The sequence below is a fragment of the Mustela lutreola genome, chromosome 11 (genome assembly GCF_030435805.1).
Source record: "Mustela lutreola isolate mMusLut2 chromosome 11, mMusLut2.pri, whole genome shotgun sequence".
Lineage (NCBI taxonomy): Eukaryota > Metazoa > Chordata > Mammalia > Carnivora > Mustelidae > Mustela > Mustela lutreola.
In genome coordinates, this window is record NC_081300.1 from 49,277,675 (window position 1) to 49,297,828 (window position 20,154).

A 20,154-nucleotide genomic window follows, 5' to 3' on the forward strand; every position below is an offset into this window, starting at 1 on the left:
ACAAACCCATACCATTTAGTAAGGTAATGGCCATAATGTATCTTTTATAATTTAAAAAAAAGACGATGAGAATAAAATTGAGACATAATTATAAAGCCGTAGCTGCTAGATCTTTATAAGCATGTGATTATTTTATGTTGGTCACAGACGAAAAAAACTTATGAAAATAAGAGACCCACAAAACATTATCCTAGCTTAAGGCTGAGAAAGGATTCCTAATTGTCATTAGATGGAACCTGTATCTAAATTAACCAAAAGTTCCTAAAAACACCTCAGAACTGTGAGAGCTTTCATACACTTTACTCCCTTTAATCCTCACAATAACTTCCTGAGATGCATATTACATTTGTTAGGAGAATACAGACTCCACAAGATTGAGTGGCTTATTTGAGAAAGGGCTGATACCAAAACCTACATTCTTTAACCCCTGTATGTGCATTCTTCAAGCGAAGTCACACTATGTTCTCTAACAAAAAAAAAATAGGTAAAACGGCCCAACCTATAACCAAGATTGTTAATTAAAACTCAAGAGAGAAATAACAAATGTTACATTGGTTAAACATGAATTTACTTACACAAATTATAGATATCCTAATCAAAGAGTTCTGAGGTCAGAATGATATCCATTATTGAGATTTGAAAGTAGTTTTTTAAGTTATATTTGGTCTACTCCAGAAGTCAGACTAAAAGAAAATGTGATTCCTACCTCTCTCCATTCTGATTATATATAATTAAATTCTGGCTTTACTAATTGCATTTTTTAAACTTCAAATTTTCTAATAAGATAAATTTAAAGTTTGGGGTGCCTAGGTGGCTCAGTCGGTTAGGCGTCTGACCCTTGGTTTCGGCTCAGGTCGTAATCTCATGGGTTGTGGGATCGAGGCTCACATCCCGCTCTGGACTCAGTGGAGAGTCTGAAGATTCTCTCCCTCTTTCCTCTTCCCCTCCCCCAACATACACATGCACATGATCGCGTGCTCACTGACTCTTTCTCTCTCAAATAAATCTTTTTTTTAAAAAGATAAAATTTAAAGCTTAGTCCATAATGACAACTTTTCATCCAGAAATATGATCTTCACTCTTCCTTATTACTTTTCCTTCCATTACCCACCCTGGGAAAAATCTCTGTTGAGAAGCAAAATATAAGGAATTTTCTGATTAATGGAGTCGAGTTATATGGACCAATTGTATAGAAGTTGAAAGACAAAGCGTTCCTTAGTTGGGGATAGAAAGTAAAGAAACTAAGGAGAGCCCTAAAAAGAATAGCAGGAAGATGGGATGCTGGGGTGCCTCAGCTGGTTAAGCATCTGCCTTCTGCTCAGGTCACGATCCTGAGGTCCTGGCACTGAGTCCTGCATCAGGCTCCTTTCTCAGTAGGGTACTTGCTTCTCCCTCTGCCTGCCACTCCCCCTGCTTGTGTGCTTCTCTCTCTCTCCCTCTCTGCCACATAAATAAATAAAATCTTAAAAAAAAAAAAAAGAATAGCAGGAAAAAAACAGGTGATCACACCTATGGATGAAGATAATCAACAGGGCGCCTGGGTGGCTCAGTAGGTTAAAGCCTCTTCCTTCTGCTCAGGTCATGATTCCAGGGTCCTGGGATTGGTCCCGCATCAGGCTCTCTGCTCTGCAGGGAACCTGCTTCCCCCCACCCCCCGCCTGCCTTTCTGCCTACTTGTGATCTCTGTCGAATAAATAAATAAAATCTTAAAAAAAAAAAAAAGATAATCAACAGTAATCAGGTGAGTTGGGGTGGGTAGTCCTGCCAATCTGGGAACCCAGAGAGGCTCTTCAAGTCCTTTGCTAGTGTGATAGTAATGGTGGCAATGATAGAAAGTGCTGAGTGAAAATCAGGAGTCCTATGAGGAAAAAAAGAACGGACGTTCCCATTTGTTTCAGCAACTGCTTCAGCATGGCCTATATTTGACCTGAATGTAATTAAACAGAAAATCTGGCTGGAATGACTACTGATTTTTCTTGATGAACCCAATATACCCATTGAGACATTGAGACATGCCCATTAAATCTCACCATTCATTAGATCAGTGTTTCTTACAAAAAGTCTAGTTCAAAGACTGCATCAGAGTCACCTGAAGAACATATTCACCATGTAGGTTCTTTACCATCTCTCTCTCAGAGACTGCTGAGTCACTTGCTAGATAAGGACTCAGGAATCAGCATTTTGGATACCTTGGAAGGTGTTGCTATATTTAGCAAATAGGCAACCCTAACCCCAGATGATTCTATGACATTCAAGTTTGAAAATCACTTATTTGGAAAAAAGAGAAAAGAGAAGAGGATCAAAATTGCATATGGTTGTTAAATGGGATGCTTATTTATAACAATATGTCAGACACCTTAAAAAGAAAGAAAAAAAAACCCTCATTTTCTGATCTTAGGACTGACTACTTGACTACTTTTTGCTTCAATCTCTTCCTTTGGAAAATGGGGGGAGAAAAATGATGGTGCCTCCTAAGCCCCCTGCCACTCTAGTTATGATCAAAGATGGTACCTAAGAGCACAAGAGAGTTAGAAAAGTCATAAGCCATTTTGCTGTAAGAACAGCAAATTGGTCCTGGGATGAGCATCATGTACACCCCCACCACTTTTTGGATGCCTGTGGCATTTCTCCTTTACCTCTTCCTCTCAGACCGTCCCTAGCAGGGAACAAAAACATCCTAAAAAATCAGACACTAGGTTTTTCATTGTAAAACCTAAAAAAAAAAAAAAAAAAAAAAAAAAAAAAAAATCAATTGGCACATTGAAAACAATCCCCCAAATTTCCTAGGGTAATACTATTCTTGTAAAACCTCATAAAAATGCTTTGGATGAAACATTACATTTAGCACCCCCTGCCAAAAACCCAAAACCCAACTCCTCTAGGTTTTATATTCCACCCCCCACAATAGCTTCAAACCAAGTTTCAAGTAATAGTAATTTGATTCTGTGTTACATGAAGGTTGTATAGCTGAAGAACATTGTGAAATGTTCAGCTCTATCATAAAAGGCATCGAACCTGTGGAATTCTGAGGGAAAGAAGACTGCAAATGCCACTCCCATTTCATGGAAAAGTTAAACAGAAAAACTGCAAAAATTACTAAATACCAATTATTAAAGTAGTTCACTACAGAAGGGATGCCAGAAGGGAGGGGAGTTCTGAGTAAGTGGTCTAGGAGCACAAAAGGGTGGAGGTGAGGACAGAAAGACATATGGGGAGTCTGCAAAGGTAAATTTTGATGATTAGCAGTATCCTGGTGGTTAGTAAATACCAGTGTGCCTCAGAATCACAGTATTGTTGCCTTTGACATTCTACTCTGGGTTGTCAGTCTGTGTATGCCATAAAGGGAAATTGAAAGTTTGATCACATTAAGAAGAACTCAGACACAAATAAGTATAATCTGGCTTGACTGAAAGGAGACCCAGCAGAATATGTTTGCCTATTCTAGTTTTCCAGCTGTATCATTAACGTAAGGTCCTGTTGCTGCTTTACTACTAACAGGTATGTGGGAGGCTGGGTCAAACATCATCTGATGTCATTCCCAATACGAGGGCTCTGTTTGTTTCTGTATAATGATGCTCTTGGACTGTTAAAACAGTCAGAGTCTTTCCTCATTATAATTACACAAGTCGCTTTACAGAAGGAAGGAAGACACCTGAATCGCACAACCAGGCATAGCAAAGGGAGCATGTGAACTTTCAACAAAAGAGGAAGCTTTGTACCAGATGTGAAAAAGTAAAGTTTATTTTTCCATTTAGCTTGTTTATTTAGGTAAGAAGGAAGGAGACAGCGGCTGCTTCCCATTCCAAACTGCTCAGGGAATGACTTTTCTTTCTTCTTTATAAATGAACGAAGTTGGCTTACTGCAGTTTCCAGAGGGATCTGGAAAGGAACCAAGTCACTAATGATTACATTTCATCTGTAGCTAGTTTAACCTTTGAAACCTGCCAATCAACACAGAAGACCAAGAGGGAAGGTCAATGAGCCTGGCCCATCTAGCATTCTCATGCTGTTTAGACAGAAAACAATTTATTAAAGATATTATTTTAAGAAATACAAAGCACATTATAGAGACTATAGTCCAGTTCTTCATAAGATCTGTTTAACAGCTGAGAAACCTGAATCTTAGATTAGTTTATTTTTCCTTTTTATCATTGTGATTAAGCAGCAGAGTGATAAAACTTTAACATTTAAAACAAAATAACCAAAGGAAAACATCTTTTGTCCTTGATTCATCTATCTTTTCACATTATTTTGGTCTGACACACCATTTGTTTCTAGACTAAAGATCTTCTTGGTATATATCCAAGACAAATGCTATCTTTTTCACAGATTGTCAAAATATTCTTCTTAATCCTCACGGTATTACATGCTATTAATAAATAATATAAAATATACCACAAAACAAATCATTGATATTTTGATCTTGTATTCATTAGCCAAAAACCCCCCCCAAAACAAAAAACAACAGGCTACAAAATGTTAAATGGCTTTTCCCTCTTCTTTTACACATCCATTAAAAAAAATGCTTACTTCTCTTTTTTCCTCATAATATCCCCTCACCCTGCTTCTTGCAAGAAAAAAAGAGAACACCATCACTAAGATTAATGGAGCATTGGTAAAGTATTTTGGGTACAAATGACCCACTTTTATGTACTGCCAGAACAATTCAGCAAGGGTTTAGGAAGGAGAAAACCCGAAGTTCCTTTCCATTGAATTCATGCAGCTGGTGGTGATAAATTGATTGTTCTCCTTTAACAGCAGGGTCAGAAAGACAAAGAAGGAAACATTTTCTATAATTGGCTATATTTTTTTATTAATTAGTAAATTTTTTTTTCTTTAAATGTCCTATGTCATCGAGATTAGTCACCTCCAGTTTTAATTAAATCCCTCTTAAAGGTAAACTCATCCTGATAGAAAGCAAAAGTGGGGTAACGGGATGATTTTCTTTAAGTAAGACAAAATGCAAAATGGTCCTTCTTTCTAAAGAAAGGAGAAAAGGGATTGCATCTACTTCTGGACCTCTGTTTCCTGGTATTGTTTCTTAAACACTCTGTGTGTTTCATGAAAATCATCACTTTGGTTTATCATCTTTAAAAATAACCAAAAATAGAACTGGTAATACACAAAATTTTAGATCCTGTGTGAAACTCAAGAATCCCACATTTTGAACTTCAGTCTGTTCTTCTAAGTACTATCAAGTGTGAGTAAAAGTAAGACATACTTACTGGGTCTTTGCTATAAATTCTCACAAAGATCTGCATCTGGCCCTATAATGACTGTTGTTACTGCAAAAATTACAGTTGCTAACATCAGCTAACATTCAATGCTAACTTTAAAGATATTTTCCATGCAATCGAACAGTTTTTTGGTTTTTATTTTAATTTTTTTTTAATTTTTTATTTAAAACCAGAGTATAGCTACCATTTCATAGCAGTAGTATTAAGGTCCCAGGAAAGGTAGGGAAATGTCTGGAGTGCAGCAGTCACTGCAAATCTATTCTCAAGGCTCAGATGTAAAAGTGCCACTGGTGATACAGTGTTCACCAAGTCTCTAAACTATCATACTGAACAGAGTATTAACAATGGGACAATGGGTACAATTAGTAATGAATGCACATGTGCAGGTGTGTGCATGTGTGCATAGAGGTGTGTGTGTGTGTGTGTGTGTGTGTGTGTGTGTGTGTGTACATTGTCATGCCTCCTTCCAGACATTAGATTTTTGGGAAACTTCAACTACCTAGCCTTGAACCAGACAAGCACCTGGAAATAAGAGAAAAATAAGTTTTCACAGGGAAACCAAGAAAGAAATGCAATGAATCTGTATTGCAGGTGTAGGCTCACTCTCAGTTATAAAGCAAAAGAGCAGTTTACCAGCAACACAACACACTGGTTCCAGGGAGAAGTGATAACTCACCTGAAGAAAAGAGACTCCACATCTACACAAAGTAGACAGTAATATATAGAAAGTGAGCAAGCGAAAGAGAGAGAGAAAGAGCACTACTCAAGCTATTTAGAATAGAGGCAAATAACCCTATCCCCTACACTAAATACTTCAACAGTCACTGCAGACATCACTGTAATTCAGCAAACCAGAAGAGCAGATCATTATAACAAGGACCCTGAGTCTATTAATGTGCATTATTTAAAGGGGAGAGTACTGACTAATGTATTGTAGATAGATCTTTCAATGAAATAAAATTTTTTTTTAAGTTTTGAGGCTTCAGTTACCTGGAAAATAAAGTTATACAAAACAACTTAATTGTTTTGCTTTATGCAATGTATTTTGTCTCTAACTTTCAAAGGTTTTTCTGAATAGTCATTTGTTACTCTCAGAGAAGTTTCAAGGAATGTTTCAATTAGCAATAATCGCGCCTCGGATAAACCTCATTGGCTACGATACTGCCACTGCGCAAAGCTAGGAATGTAATGATCTTAAACACTATCACTATTTACAACTACATTAAATGAGACAGTTAAGAGTTGAATTTTTTTAAAGATACCTTTTCCAGTTATATTTGCCTTGCTAAAAATTGTGTCTACCAAGCCACTGTACAAGTTTGGGGTTGTACTGCTGTTACATTACTATAATAAGCTTCCATTCCTGGCTGATGATAGGTTATCACCTATACTATTGTCATGTGATTTTAAAATCTGGTGTACAAGCTCAGGTATCAAAGCCTCTGACGAGATGTGCATGAAGAACGAGGGGGAGGAGTTTCTGGAAACAAAAATTCTTGATTCATTAATTACTTGTTGAACATCACAATGTCATGGGCGTAATCCCGCAGTCCTGGAGGATGCTTAGAAAACAACAGAAGAAGATTTCAGATACTCTGAAATCTTTAACTCTCTTTCTTTGAAAAAAAAAATCTGTCACAAGTCAGAAGGATAATGTCTCTTTTCACCCAATGAGAAAGCTGTTCTCACACGAGCATAATTAATCTTCTGACACCATGACAAAGAAATTCCTTAAAAGGATTTCTCCGATTTCCTCTCAAGACAGAAGATTGTCTTTATCCATCATCTGTTCTTCCTGATCCCTTCTTTTTGAATATCCACATCAGCAGAATTGTCCATCAGAAGAGACAGCAGGAGGGAAATCTCTGCATGATTGATAGGGCCCCAGTGCTCTGCAGGCTATTTAAGTGCAAGCGTCCATTGTTGCAAACTTACTTTACAGCAGTTAAACAAATATAATGGTCGCCAATTCAACCATTGTGCAGCTTAGACTTGACTAAAACTAGTAAGTGAAGTTTGCTAATGACAAGGCACTGATTTAAACTTTGCAGATAAGTTGGCCTGGTGTCTATTTTGAAAAGAAAATATTCTCCAAGTCATGAAACAGTCTATGTGTATTTGAAAGTGTTACAGACGAGACTGTAAGTAGATGGACATTCCCATTAAAAGGTAAGAAAAGTTGGAAACTTTTTTATCCTAACAGTTACTCAGTACCTCTTACCTACATGGTGGCTATTTGGGAAAACAAAAAAACAAAAAAAAAACAAAAAAAGTGCATTATGTTACCATCTGGAAAATGAGGTGTGTCAAAGAAGAGAGTGGTACCAAGGCTCTCTTAAAAATTTTTTTTCCAGGGGCGCCTGGGTGGCTCAGTGGTTTAAGCCGCTGCCTTCGGCTCGGGTCATGGTCTCGGGGTCCTGGGATCGGGTCCCGCGTCGGGCTCTCTGCTCGGCGGGGAGCCTGCTTCTCTCTCTCTCTCTCTCTCTCTCTCTCTGCCAGCCTCTCTGCCTACCTGTGATCTCTCTCTGTCAAATAAATAAATAAAATCTTTAAAAAAAAAAAAAAATTTTTTTTCCAGACTCATCATAGTGGAGTTTTTTTTTCAGAGATTTAGGTATATTCAGGTACTCTGACTCCAGTTTGTGTAAGAAATGGAAGCCATTTGAGACCCCTTGTGAGGACCTGCCACTTCTTTGGGTGGAACTAGTGAACAAGAGCACTACAGGTCGGTGTCAAGTGGAGGAACCAAGCACATTGGGCAAGGTCCCGACCCACAGAAAATGCAATCCTGGCTCCCCTTTCAAAGCAATCTACACAAAATGGAAACAGATCTAGAAATCTCACTAAGCTGTGGTAAAAACACCCAACATCAACAGTCGAGGTTACAGCATGCTCTGTGTTCTTTACAGATGCTGCCAAGAAAGGCCACTTGAGCCCAGACACTAGGACACACTGACACCATGTGTTCTGTTTGTACCACAATGACCTTGACTACTCAGTTCTTGGACGCACCCTGTGAAAATATTTGTTTATCCTTCCAATCCCTAAACAGTGAGGCCAGCCCTCACAGACCAGGGCCCCTGCTCATTGGGGCTTCTGTTGGGAAGGTTGGAAGGACAGACGGTCAGTGCCTGAACTATGTGGGGCCTCCTCCAGCCGAGCAGAACAAGTGGTGGCTGGCCCAAAGCCAGGACCCAATTTTCTGTGGGCCATGAGCAAACTGGTTTTGGTTTTCCTTAAATTACAGAGTTATCCTCAGGACTGATTGTCTCTCTGAAGATTTAGGGAGAAAGAAGTATATCCAGGATAAAGATCTAGGGAAATCTTTTGTGGTAATGAGGGACCCTAAGCAGTTTGAATGTAGAATAGATTATAGAGTATGAATTTAGAGAAGCTGGAAATCAATGGAGAATGAGCGTTATTATAGGGACATGGCAGAGAGGGCCAGATGGAGGAATTCAGAGTGCTAATGGGGAACTCTGTCACTAGCTGAGGACCCAGAAATCTCCCCAGGGCTTGCATCACCAACAGCTCCACATTGTTGGTGAACAGGTCTTTTGTGAATGGCTTGTCTTCCCAAAGGGATTGTGTCTGTGCTGAGGCAGAAGGGGTGGGTGACAAGGACCATTTTTCATTGTTTTTGTTTGTCTTCTATACAGCGTATGGCACCTTATCCAGATCAATAAACACTTTAGCTAGTTAGAATGGAAACCAAGTAACAGGCTGTTAGTTCTGCCCAAGGCCAGGTGTGTAATACCTTGGAAGGGGACCTTGAGATTAAGTCCAAGTTCAAGAGGAATACTCTCTTGTCAGTAATGATCCTTGACATTAAATCCTTAATAAGAAAAGCCCACCAGTGTACACGAGAAATCTCTGTACCTTCCTCTTAATTTTGCTATGAACCTAAAATTGCTCTAGAAAAAAATAAATCTTTAAAAAGAAAAAGCCAGAACAAAACAAAACAAACCCTACCAGTGGTCACAAAAACTCAGGGAAAAACAAGTATTTTAGTCTTTTGCCCTTCAGAGATATCTTTGTAAGACAAGGATAAATTGTAGAGTGGTCCATTACAAATGTTTAACACTAACTGTGTTCACAGAACTGACGTTGGATTAAGACATGCGTTTACCGGATTCCAGCTCCCCTGTTTCCATAGGTGCATATGATTCAGTCTCTCTTTGGCCTCAGTTACTTCATCTGTTGATTAGGGATGATAATGGAACCTATACATTCCAGGATGCTCTAAGGATTAAATGTAAATTCTGGCATTTGGCAAACACTCAGAACATACAAGAGATCATTACAGATTCTCTGTTGCCTCTTTCCCCCTCATTTATACAACTCTCCAAGTGGGTACTTTCAGCTCTATTTCTGGGAGTTTATGTTTTTTTTTTTTTCTTTTAAGATTTTATTTCTTGGGGTTCCTGAGTGGCTCAGTCATTAGGCATATGCCTTTGGCTCAGGTCATGATTTCGGTGTCCTGGGATCAAGCCCCACATTGGGCTCTCTGCTCAGGGGGAAACCTGCTTCTCCTTCTCCCACTCGCCCTACTTGTGTTCCCTATCTCGCTGTGTTTCTCTCTGTCAAATAATAAATTAAAAAATCTTTAAAATTTTTTTTATTTCTTTATTTGAGAGGGAGAGAGAGAGTGAATGAGAGTACAAGAGCAGGAGGAAGGAGAAGCAGACCTACCGCTGAGCAGGGAGCCCAATGCTGGGATCATGACCCAAGCTAACGGTGGATATTTAACTGACTGAGCCACTCAGGCACCCCTCTTAATTTATCTTCACACACATACACACACACACACACACATATGCACACGCGTGTATGCTATAGCAGTCTTTGGTGCTAAAAAAGGGGTCAACCCAATAAATTGAGCTAAGCAGACACTTCTGAATGACCAAGAGAAAAGAATGAGGACACCAGACAGAACAAGCAAAGAAGAACAGGGCAGGCCAGAGTGACACAGGGGCTGGAAACAGATAATTTCTCAGGACACTATTTGAACTATTGCTGGCTTGTGTGCTGCATTCTGCCTCATCCAGCTCAGCTTCACCACCTGGTTTCCTGGTTACCTTTGCACTACCTTCAGGCTGGGGTCTTATTGGGATACACAAAGCACATTCTGTACTTGTTTTCTTTCCCACTTAATTCAGTGAATACTTATTTTGTTCCTACAGTTGTCAAGCATTGCTATAGATGCTGAGGATCCATTCATGAATAAGACTACCACCTAGAAGTTCACAGCTCAGAGAGCCTTACTTGACAGTAGTAGAGAGCACACATGGTACAACAGAGAACATACATGGTGTAATAGCTAACATGGTGCAATTGAGTACATGTCTAACATAATAAAGAACACACATAGTACAATAGAGAACATGCATGATGTAATAGAGAACATGCATAGTGTGACATAGAACATACATGGTATAACAGTAAAGACACATAGTAAATAGAGAACATAAGTGTAATAGAGAACATACATGGTATAATAGAGAACTTGCACGACATAATAGCACACACGGTACAATAGAGAACATGCATGATGTAATAGAGAACGTGCATAGTGCAACACAGAACATACATGACATAACAGAGAGCACATCTGGTATAACAGAGAACATACATGGTGTATAGAGAATATAGTGCAACAGAGAACATACACAGTGTAATAGCAAACATATGTGATGTAATACAGAGCACACATAGTACAACAGGGAACATACATGGTGTAATAGAGAACACACACATGCAACCAAGAACATACACAGCATAACAGAGAGCATACATGGTGCAAATGGCCTCAAGTTAGGCTGAATTTGGATCAATTCTGATTCAGTGGTAGCAGCCCCTTGTAGAAATGGCTCTAGTCAAGAATGTGGAGGCTGTGTCCAGGCTTGGTGGGAAAGTATCACCATCAGTTAGCAATGTCTTCCCTGAGTGTAGCGGAGGCAGATAGAGGTATGCAACAGAGAACATGCACAGTGTAACAGAACACAAATGATGTAACAGAGAACATACATGGTGCAACAGAGAACACACATGGTATAACAGAAAATATACATGGTGTAATAGAGAGCAAAGATGAGCAGGAGCTTGCATGACAGAGAAAAGATGCAGTTGAAGACATTCCACAAAAAAGAGAACAGTGGGGCCAGGGTACCTGGGTGGCTCAGTTGGTTAAGCAACTGCCTTGGATTCAGGTCATGATCCCCAGGGTTCTAGGATCAAGTTCCACACCAGACTCCCTACTCAGTGGGGAGCCTGCTTCTCTCCCTCTCCTTCTGCCCAACCCCTTGCTTGTGCTCTCTCTCTGTCAAATAAATAAATAAAATCTAAAAAAAATAAAGAAATTAAATAAAAAAATAAATGAAAAAAAAAAAAAAAAAAAGAAAACAGTGAGGCCAAAAGAAGTAGGTGTCACTTTGTGTGTGTGTCTGAGTCCTAGAATGCATGAAGGCAGAATGACAGGAAGTTCGGTTAAAGAATGAAGTGACATTAAGAAAGTCAATGAGGGAGCACCTGGGAGGCTCAGAGAGTTAAGCCTCTGCCTTTGGCTCAGGTTATAATATCAGGGTCCTGGGATCGAGCCCCGAATCGGGCTCTCTGTTCAGCAGGGAGCCTGCTTCCCCCCTCTCTCTGCCTGCCTCTCCGATTACTTGTGATCTCTCTCTGTCAAATAAATAAATAAAATCTTTTTTAAAAAAAGAAAGAAAGAAAGAAAGAAAGGCAATGAGGCTTTAACATTTTTTTAACAGATAAAGGGGAGTCATATTTTTTCAAAAAGATAATTCATGGGACCAAATGGAAGACACTGGAATAGGAACAGGAAGAAGAGTCAAAGAGTCAAGAGTCAAATCCCAAAGGAAGGGATTGATTAAAATGGTCTGGCAATTGAGGCACCTGGGTGGCTCAGTGGGTTAAAGCCTCTGCCTTCGGCTCAGGTCATGATCTCAGGGTCTCTGGATCTGGCATCAGGCTCTCTGCTCAGCAGGGAGCGTGCTTCCCTTCTTCTCACTCTGTGGTTCTCTCTGCCTACTTGTGATCTCTGTCTGTCAAATAAATAAATAAAATCTTAAAAAAATAAAAAATAAAATGGTCTGGCGAGAGACAATGAGGAACAGGGGCAGTTGAGATGGATATCATTTATTCAACTTGGGCAGGTTCCTGAGCTGGCAGGGTTTAGTGACCCACTAGGACATGGGATGAGAAGAGGGGTGGAAAAGCCTTAGGTAAGGGGGAAGTTTCTAGTTGGAACACTTCTGGTTGGAGCACTAATCATGCCATTAATTTGGATGGGGGTAGTAAAAGAAGAGTTGCCCTTGTGTCTGTGTGTTTGAATTTGTAGAATCTCGAGCCTGAAAGCCTTTTGCTTACCCTTTGTCACTAACACCTGGGCCCCCCGGGAGGAAATTTAAGAATAGATTGAAACCTTAGAAAAATAATATTTTTCAATGTGTTTTTAATAAGGTGTTCTTTTATTTCTGCTTCCTTATCAAGGAAATCCTATGGTATCCACCACAAATTCTAATTTTTAACAATTGTCCCAGAAATGCAAAGTTTCGTGATTTACTCCATAGCTGAATGGCTCAACGGATTTTGTGGCTAGACTGGTCTTTAAGTATGAGACAGCAAGGTGAAAAAAGGAAAAAAAGAAGCGCAGACATCTGCCAAAAGGCTACATGTGCCAAATGGGAAACAACAACACATTTAGAGAAAGAGGAAGAAACAACAGGCTGGTTAATACCTCGATTTTACTGCTAGCAACGTTTCTCAATGGGAAGAACTTGTTTAATGACCAGTTTCATATATTTGAGGTCCGGATCAAAGAGAACACAAATTTTTTTTTAGAAAGTAGTAGCCATCTTATCCTCCTATGATTGTTTTTAGGGCATCTATGATATCGGATTAAAAGATGATTTGTATTCATGATTAACTACAGTGTTAGAACTGTAAACAAAATTAATATGACATTTTAATGATTATGCAGCACATTCATGGTTTTAAAAAAATATCAACATTTTGGGCGCCTGGGTGGCTCAGTGGGTTAAGCCGCTGCCTTCGGCTCGGGTCATGATCTCAGGGTCCTGGGATCGAGTCCCGCATCGGGCTCTCTGCTCAGCAGGGAGCCTGCTTCCTCCTCTCTCTCTGCCTGCCTCTCTGCCTACTTATGATCTCTCTCTCTGTCAAATAAATAAATAAAATCTTAAAAAAAAAAATCAACGTTTTTAATTTAATTTTAATTTTTTTACATTTTTAATTTTAATGCCAGTGTAGTTAACATATAGTATCTTATTGGTTTCAGGTGTACAATATAGTGATTCAACAATTCTGTACATCACTCGGTGCTCATCGGGATGAGTGTCCTTTAATCCCCATCCCCTGTTTCACTAATTCCACCCCCAACACCTCCCATCTGGTAACCATCAGTTTGTTCTCACAGTTAAGAGTCTGTTTCACTTTTATAAAAAGAATATAAAATTAGAATTGTGAACAAGGTTGTTGGAGCTCAAACAGTCAGCTCTCTTGGACCATAAAGCATCGTAAGGAATGAAAGCTATCCACAGAGGAACAAACAACAGAAGGGGCCCAGGTCCCTGACAGCACATGTCACCACCTCAGCCCTAGATTAACTTATGCCAGAAATGGTTTCCTAGAGCAGAAAAGTAGAGTAATTCCCCTTACACACATTTTCGATTATAAGGGTTAAAATGAGAAACTATTTTCTGGTTGATTTTTAGAGAGACACAACTTGCCAGTTGTATAAAATTTCAAGTTACCTGTTATTTTATCATATGAATAATTCCTTTCATATTTTTTTTAAAGATTTTTGTTTATTCAACAGACAGGGATCATAAGTAGGCAGAGAGGCAGTCAGAGAGAGGGGGAAGCAGGCTCCTTGCTGTGCAGAGCCTGATGTGGGGCTCGATCCCAGGACCCTGAGATCATGACCTGAGCTGAAGGCAGAGGCTTAACCCACTGAGCCACCCAGGCGCCCCAATTCCTTTCATATTTAATCAAGACAGAACTTTCCCCTAGGAGCCACAGGATACTGAAGAAAGAGATATATCTGCATTCAACCGCCTACAAACTAAATTCGTAGGCAGGTTTTACTATAAACCAAAATGATAGGATATTACAGGGCTTTTCAGTTAGGTTCAGTAAAAATGAATTTGTTATTTATGTGCTCATGTTCAGTTACTTCATTAAAAAGGTATTGATAAGGGGCACCTGGGCCTTTGGTTCAGGTCGTGATCTCAGGGTCCTGGGATAGAGCCCTGAGTTCAGATCCCTACTCAGTGGGGGGTCTGCTTCTCCTCCCTCTGCCCCTCCCCCCACCCGGCTTATGTGAACAATCTAATAAATAAATACAATCTTAAAAAAATGTATTGGTAAGAAGCATAAGTATATATGCCCAAATTTTCCAACAATTCAAGTACAGTAACAACTTCTCTTTCTAGGGGTCACTGACTCAGAATTCTCAACTACTGTAAACACAGTCCACTGTCTAAAAGTAAGCAGATAAGTATACAAACAGACCCAACAGACAGCACAAAGTTCACATTCTAAATGTATTTGCACTTCACTCAAGGGGAGCCATCTGGCACTTACCCAACTTATTTCCTTTCATTTGACACAGTTTGAAGGAGTCTGGATATGGGATTCCTAGCTTTGACAAATTGAAAGTAGTGAGATGCCAGGCATAAGGACGATGACAATAAAAAAAGGAAGTGAAAATTTAAATTTGACACTTCACAGTGAAGACAGAAAAATAACTTCAAAGAGGAGACAAGAGAACTTAAAATATTCAGCAATCTGGAGCCATTTAGTTTAGGAGTACATAGTTCTAGTCTGTAGCTTGGCCCAAAATTAAGACATAGAATATAACCAAAATAATCAGGATAAAGTTATACTTACTAAGCAATCAATAAACTATAGTAACCTTTTGAAAACTTTCTATAAAATTGTTGCTTTTAAAAATCTAAGCATTTCAGAGAACAAACTCTAGAAGTCCCTTACAACTAAAAAGTTCTGTACATTAAATTAATCTCTGGAAAATTCAGGAACTCTTTCTTTCCCAAGGATGTGGATTATATATACATTTCTCTTACAATTAAAAAATTAATATTTTAGTAGACAGTGTGCACCCACAGCAACATATAGGCATACTCAAAAATATTATAGGTTTAGTTCCAGACCACCACAATAAAACAAATATCACAAAAAGCAAGTCAAGTGAATTTTTTGGTCTCCCAGTACATACAAAAATTATGTTTACACTACACTGTCGTCTATGAAGTGTACAACAGCATAGTGTCTAAAAAACAATGTACCACCTTAATTTAAAAATATTTTATTACTGGGGCGCCTGGGTGGCTCAGTGGGTTGAAGCCTCTGCATTCGGCTCAGGTCATGGTCCCAGGGTCCTGGGATTGAGCCCCGCATCAGGCTCTCTGCTCAGCAGGGAGCCTGCTTCCTTTTCTCTCTGCCTGCCTCTCTGCCTGGTTGTGATTTCTCTCTGTCAAATAAATAAAATATTTTAAAAAATACTTTATTACTAAAAAAATTCTAAACATCATCTGAGCTTTTAGCAAATCATAATCTTTTTGCTGGTGGAGGGTCTTGTCTTGATGTTGATGGATGCTGACTTATCAGGCTGTTGGTTGTTGAAGGCTGGGTGGCTGTGGCAATTTCTTAACACAAGACAACAATGAAGTTTGCTGCACTGAATGACTCTTCCCTTTATGAGTAATTGCTCTGTGGCATGTGATACTGTTTGATAGCATTTTACACACAGTAGAACTTCTTTCAAAGTTAGAGTTAATCCTCTCAAACTCTGCCGCTGTTTTCCCAACTAAGTTCATATAATATTCTAAATCCTTTGTTATCATTTCAACAATAACCACAGCATCTTCACCAGGAGTAGATTTCTTCTCAAGAAACCACTTTCTGTGCTCATCCATAAGAAGCAACTTCTCATCCATTAAAGTTTGATCATGAGCTTGTAGCAATCTTCATCTTCAGGCTCCACTTCTAAAGTTAGTTCTCTTGCTGTTTCCATCACCCTTGCTGTGACTTCCTCCACTGAAGTCTGGAACCCCTCAAAGTTATGCATGAGGGTTGGAATGAATTTCTTCCTAACTCCTGGTAATGTTGATATTTTGGCTTCTTCTCATGAATCGTGAATATTCTTAATGACATCTTGAATGGTGAATCCTTTCCAGAATGTTTTCCACTGACTTTGCCCAGATCCATCAGAGGAATCACCATCTATCTAGGACAGCTATAGCCTTAGGAAATGTATTCCTCCAATAATAAGATTGAAGTCAAAATTACTCCTTGATCCAGGGGCTGCAGAATGGATGTTGTGTTTGCAGACAGGAAAACAACATTCATCTCGAACATCTCCACCAGAGCTCTTGGGTGACCAGGAGCATTGTCAGTGAGCAGTAATATTTTGAAAGGAATCTTTTCCTCTAAGCAGTAAGTCTAAACAGTGACCTTAAAATACCCAGTAAACCATGTTATAAGCAGATGTGCTGTCATCCAGGCTTTGTTGTTCATTTCTAGAACACAGGCAGAGGAGATTTAGCTTAGTTCTTCAGGGCCCTAGGATTGTCAGAATGGCAAAGGAGCACTGGCTTCAACTTAAAGTCCCCAGCTGCAGTAGCCCCTAACAAGAGAGCCAGCCTGTCCTTTGAAGCTTTAAAGTCAGGCATTGACTTCTCCTCTATAACCATGAAAGGGCAAGATGACATCTTTTTCCAATAAAAGGCTGTTTCACCAACATTGAAAAATCTGTTCCGTGTAGATGCCTTCAATAATGATCTTAGCTAGAGCTTCTGGGTCACTTGCTGTGGCTTCTCCATCATCACTTTGCTGTTTCACCTTGTACGTGTTGATGTCACAGGGGCAACTTCTTTCCTTAAACCTCATGATCCACACTCTGCCAGCTTCAGACTTTTCTTCTGCAGCTGCCTCACCTTTCTCAGCTTCACAGAATTGAAGAGAGTCAGGGCCTTGCTCTGGATTATGCTTTGGCTTAAGGAAATGTTGTGGCTTGTTTGATTTTCTAACCACTCAAACTTTCTCCATCTCAGCAATAAAGGTATTTCACTTTCTTATCACTGTGCATTACTGGAGTAACATTTTTCATTTCCTTCAAAAATATTTCCTTTACAGGGTGCCTGGGTGGCTCAGTAAGTTAAGTGTCAGACTCCTGATTTCCGCTCAGGTCATGATCTGAGTCTTGAGATCAAGCCCCACCTCAGGCTCCATTCTTGGCAAGGAGCCTGCTTAAGATTCTCTCTCCACCCTCCCCTCCGCCCTGTTCCTCCCACTTCAGTTCTCTCTCTCTCTCTCTCAAAAAAAAAAAAAAAAGAAAAGAAAAAGAAAAGAAAAGAAAAAAAAAAGAACTTTTCCTTTGCATTCACGACTTGGCTTTGGCACAAAAGGCCTAGGTTTTAGCTTATCTTGGCTTTCAACAAGCCTTCCTCATTATTCATTTCCAGCTTTTGATTTAAAATGAGAGACACATGGCTCTTCCTTTCACTTCAACAATTAGACACCACTGTAGAGTAACTATTCATTGGCCTAATTTCAATGTCATTGTGTCTCAGGGAATAGTGAGGCCCAGGGAGAGGGAGAGAGATGGGGAAAACAACAGGTCAGTGGAGCTGTCGGATCACACACAACATTGATCAATTAAGTTCATTGTTTTATATAGGTACAGTTCATCGTACCTCCAAATAATTGCAATAGTAACATCAAAGATTACTCATTACACAAATCATACCACAACAAATACAATAATAATGAAAAATTTTTAAATATTCAAGAGGTACCAAAATATGACAGAGACATAAGGTGAGCAAATGCTGCTGGAAAAATAGCAGACTTGCTCAAAGGCTCAAAGCATTGTTGCCAGGGGCGCCTGGGTGGCTCAGTGGATTAAGCCGCTGCCTTCGGCTCAGGTCATGATCTCAGGGTCCTGGGATCGAGTCCCGCATCGGGCTCTCTGCTCAGCAGGGAGCCTGCTTCCCTCTCTCTCTCTCTCTGGCTGCCTCTCTGTCTACTTGTGATTTCTCTCTGTCAAATAAATAAATCTTTAAAAAAAAAAAAAAAAAAGCATTGTTGCCAGAAAACTTCAATTTGTAAAAAAAATAAATAAATAAAAATTTTTAAAAATGCAGTATCTGTGAAGAGCAATAGAGTGAAGCGTCATGAAACAAATTATGCCTGTATATATAATGAAAAGTAACTTCTTTCATTTACTAGCTCTCCCTAGGGACAACAACTATTAGCAGTTTCCTGTTTGTTCTTCTTAGGAAAGATGGAATAGAATTGAATATAAATATACACACACATATATAAATCGAGCCCCACATCAGGCTCTCTGCTCTGCAGGGAGCCTGCTTCCTCCTCTCCCTCTACCTGCCTCTCTGCCTACTTGTGATCTCTGTCTGTCAAATAAATAAAGTCTTAAAAAAAAAAAAAAAAACCCAGTTCTTAACTACCTGGATGCTAATCCTATTTACTTCACTTAAAATTTGTGAGATGGGAAGCAGTCACTATTCCTTGCTGTGCTCTATTTTCTCATCCACAAAATGTGGATAACCATAGTTCCTTAAATGAATAGCTATCATGAGGATTAAATGGATCAATACTTAGAGCAATGCCTGACACATAGTAAGAGCTTAAATGGTTCCTGAATGAATTAATTACATGATAGATATGTTTAATCTCTTTTAAATTTTTTCCAGTTTAGGCCTCATTTTCCCTACTCTTTTTTTTTAATTTTTAATTTTTTATAAACATTTATTTTTATTTTTACCCCCAGGGGTACAGGTCTGTGAATCACCAGGTTTATACACTTCACAGCACTCACCAAAGCACATACCCTCCCCAATGTCCATAACCCCACCCCCCCTTCTCCCAACCCCCCTCCCCCCAGCAACCCTCAGTTTGTTTTGTGAGATTAAGAGTCACTTATAGTTTGTCTCCCTCCCAATCCCATCTTGTTTCATTTATTCTTCTCCTACCCCCTTAAGCCCCCATGTTGCATCTCCACTTCCTCATATCAGGGAGATCATATGGTAGTTGTCTTTCTCTGCTTGACTTATTTCACTAAGCATGATACGCTCTAGTTCCATCCACGTCGCAAATGGCAAGATTTCATTTCTTTTGATGGCTGCATAGTATTCCATTGTGTATATATACCACATCTTCTTTATCCATTCAATAGATATGTTTAATCTTAACCTTAAATTATATTTTACATTGTTTTGTTTTTATTGCTTCTTTCTTTTAAAAATAATCTTTTATGATGTGAGCTATATTTGCTTTCTGTGCATATGTATGTATGTTTCTTTTGGTAATTTTAAACTGTTTTTCATGTTTGTTAATTTATAACTTTATAGATTGCATTTAATCTTCTATTTTCTTTATATATTATCTACCGACTCCAAACTAAATAATGACAAGTTTAGTATACGTCTACTTCTTTCTTCCCACCATTTACCCTTCTACCTGATTTTATTTTAATATTTTTCTGAGTTTTTACCTTCATAGGTTTAATTATACTTATCTATTATTGATTTATCAGCTTTACCAGCTTTAAATTAAATCTTTTTTTAAAATTTATTTGCTTATTTGAGAGAGAGACAAAGAGAGCACAAATGAGGGGGAGATGCAGAGGGAGAAGAAACAGGGTCCCTGCTCAGTAGGGGCCTAACACAAGCTCAATCCCAGGATCCTGGGATCATGATTTGAGCTGAAGGCAGAAACTTAACTGACTGAGCCACCCAGGGGTCCCTAAATTACATCTTTTGACCACTGGCTATAAAAGATGAGGACTTTAGTGTTTTCAGTTATACACAGCATTCTTTCCCCCATTTCCCTTGAATTTTTT

At 39.1% G+C, this 20,154-nt stretch overlaps 1 protein-coding gene and 1 non-coding gene across 8 annotated transcripts in view; both read right to left on the reverse strand.

Moving 5' to 3' along the window:
- GREB1L (GREB1 like retinoic acid receptor coactivator) overlaps positions 1-20,154 on the reverse strand; it is a 272,164-nt gene that overhangs the window by 173,055 nt on the left and 78,955 nt on the right. The window lies entirely within an intron of this gene.
- LOC131812019 (U4 spliceosomal RNA) lies at positions 6,282-6,416 on the reverse strand. The gene has a single exon (XR_009346243.1). It is a non-coding gene; the product is annotated as a U4 spliceosomal RNA (small nuclear RNA).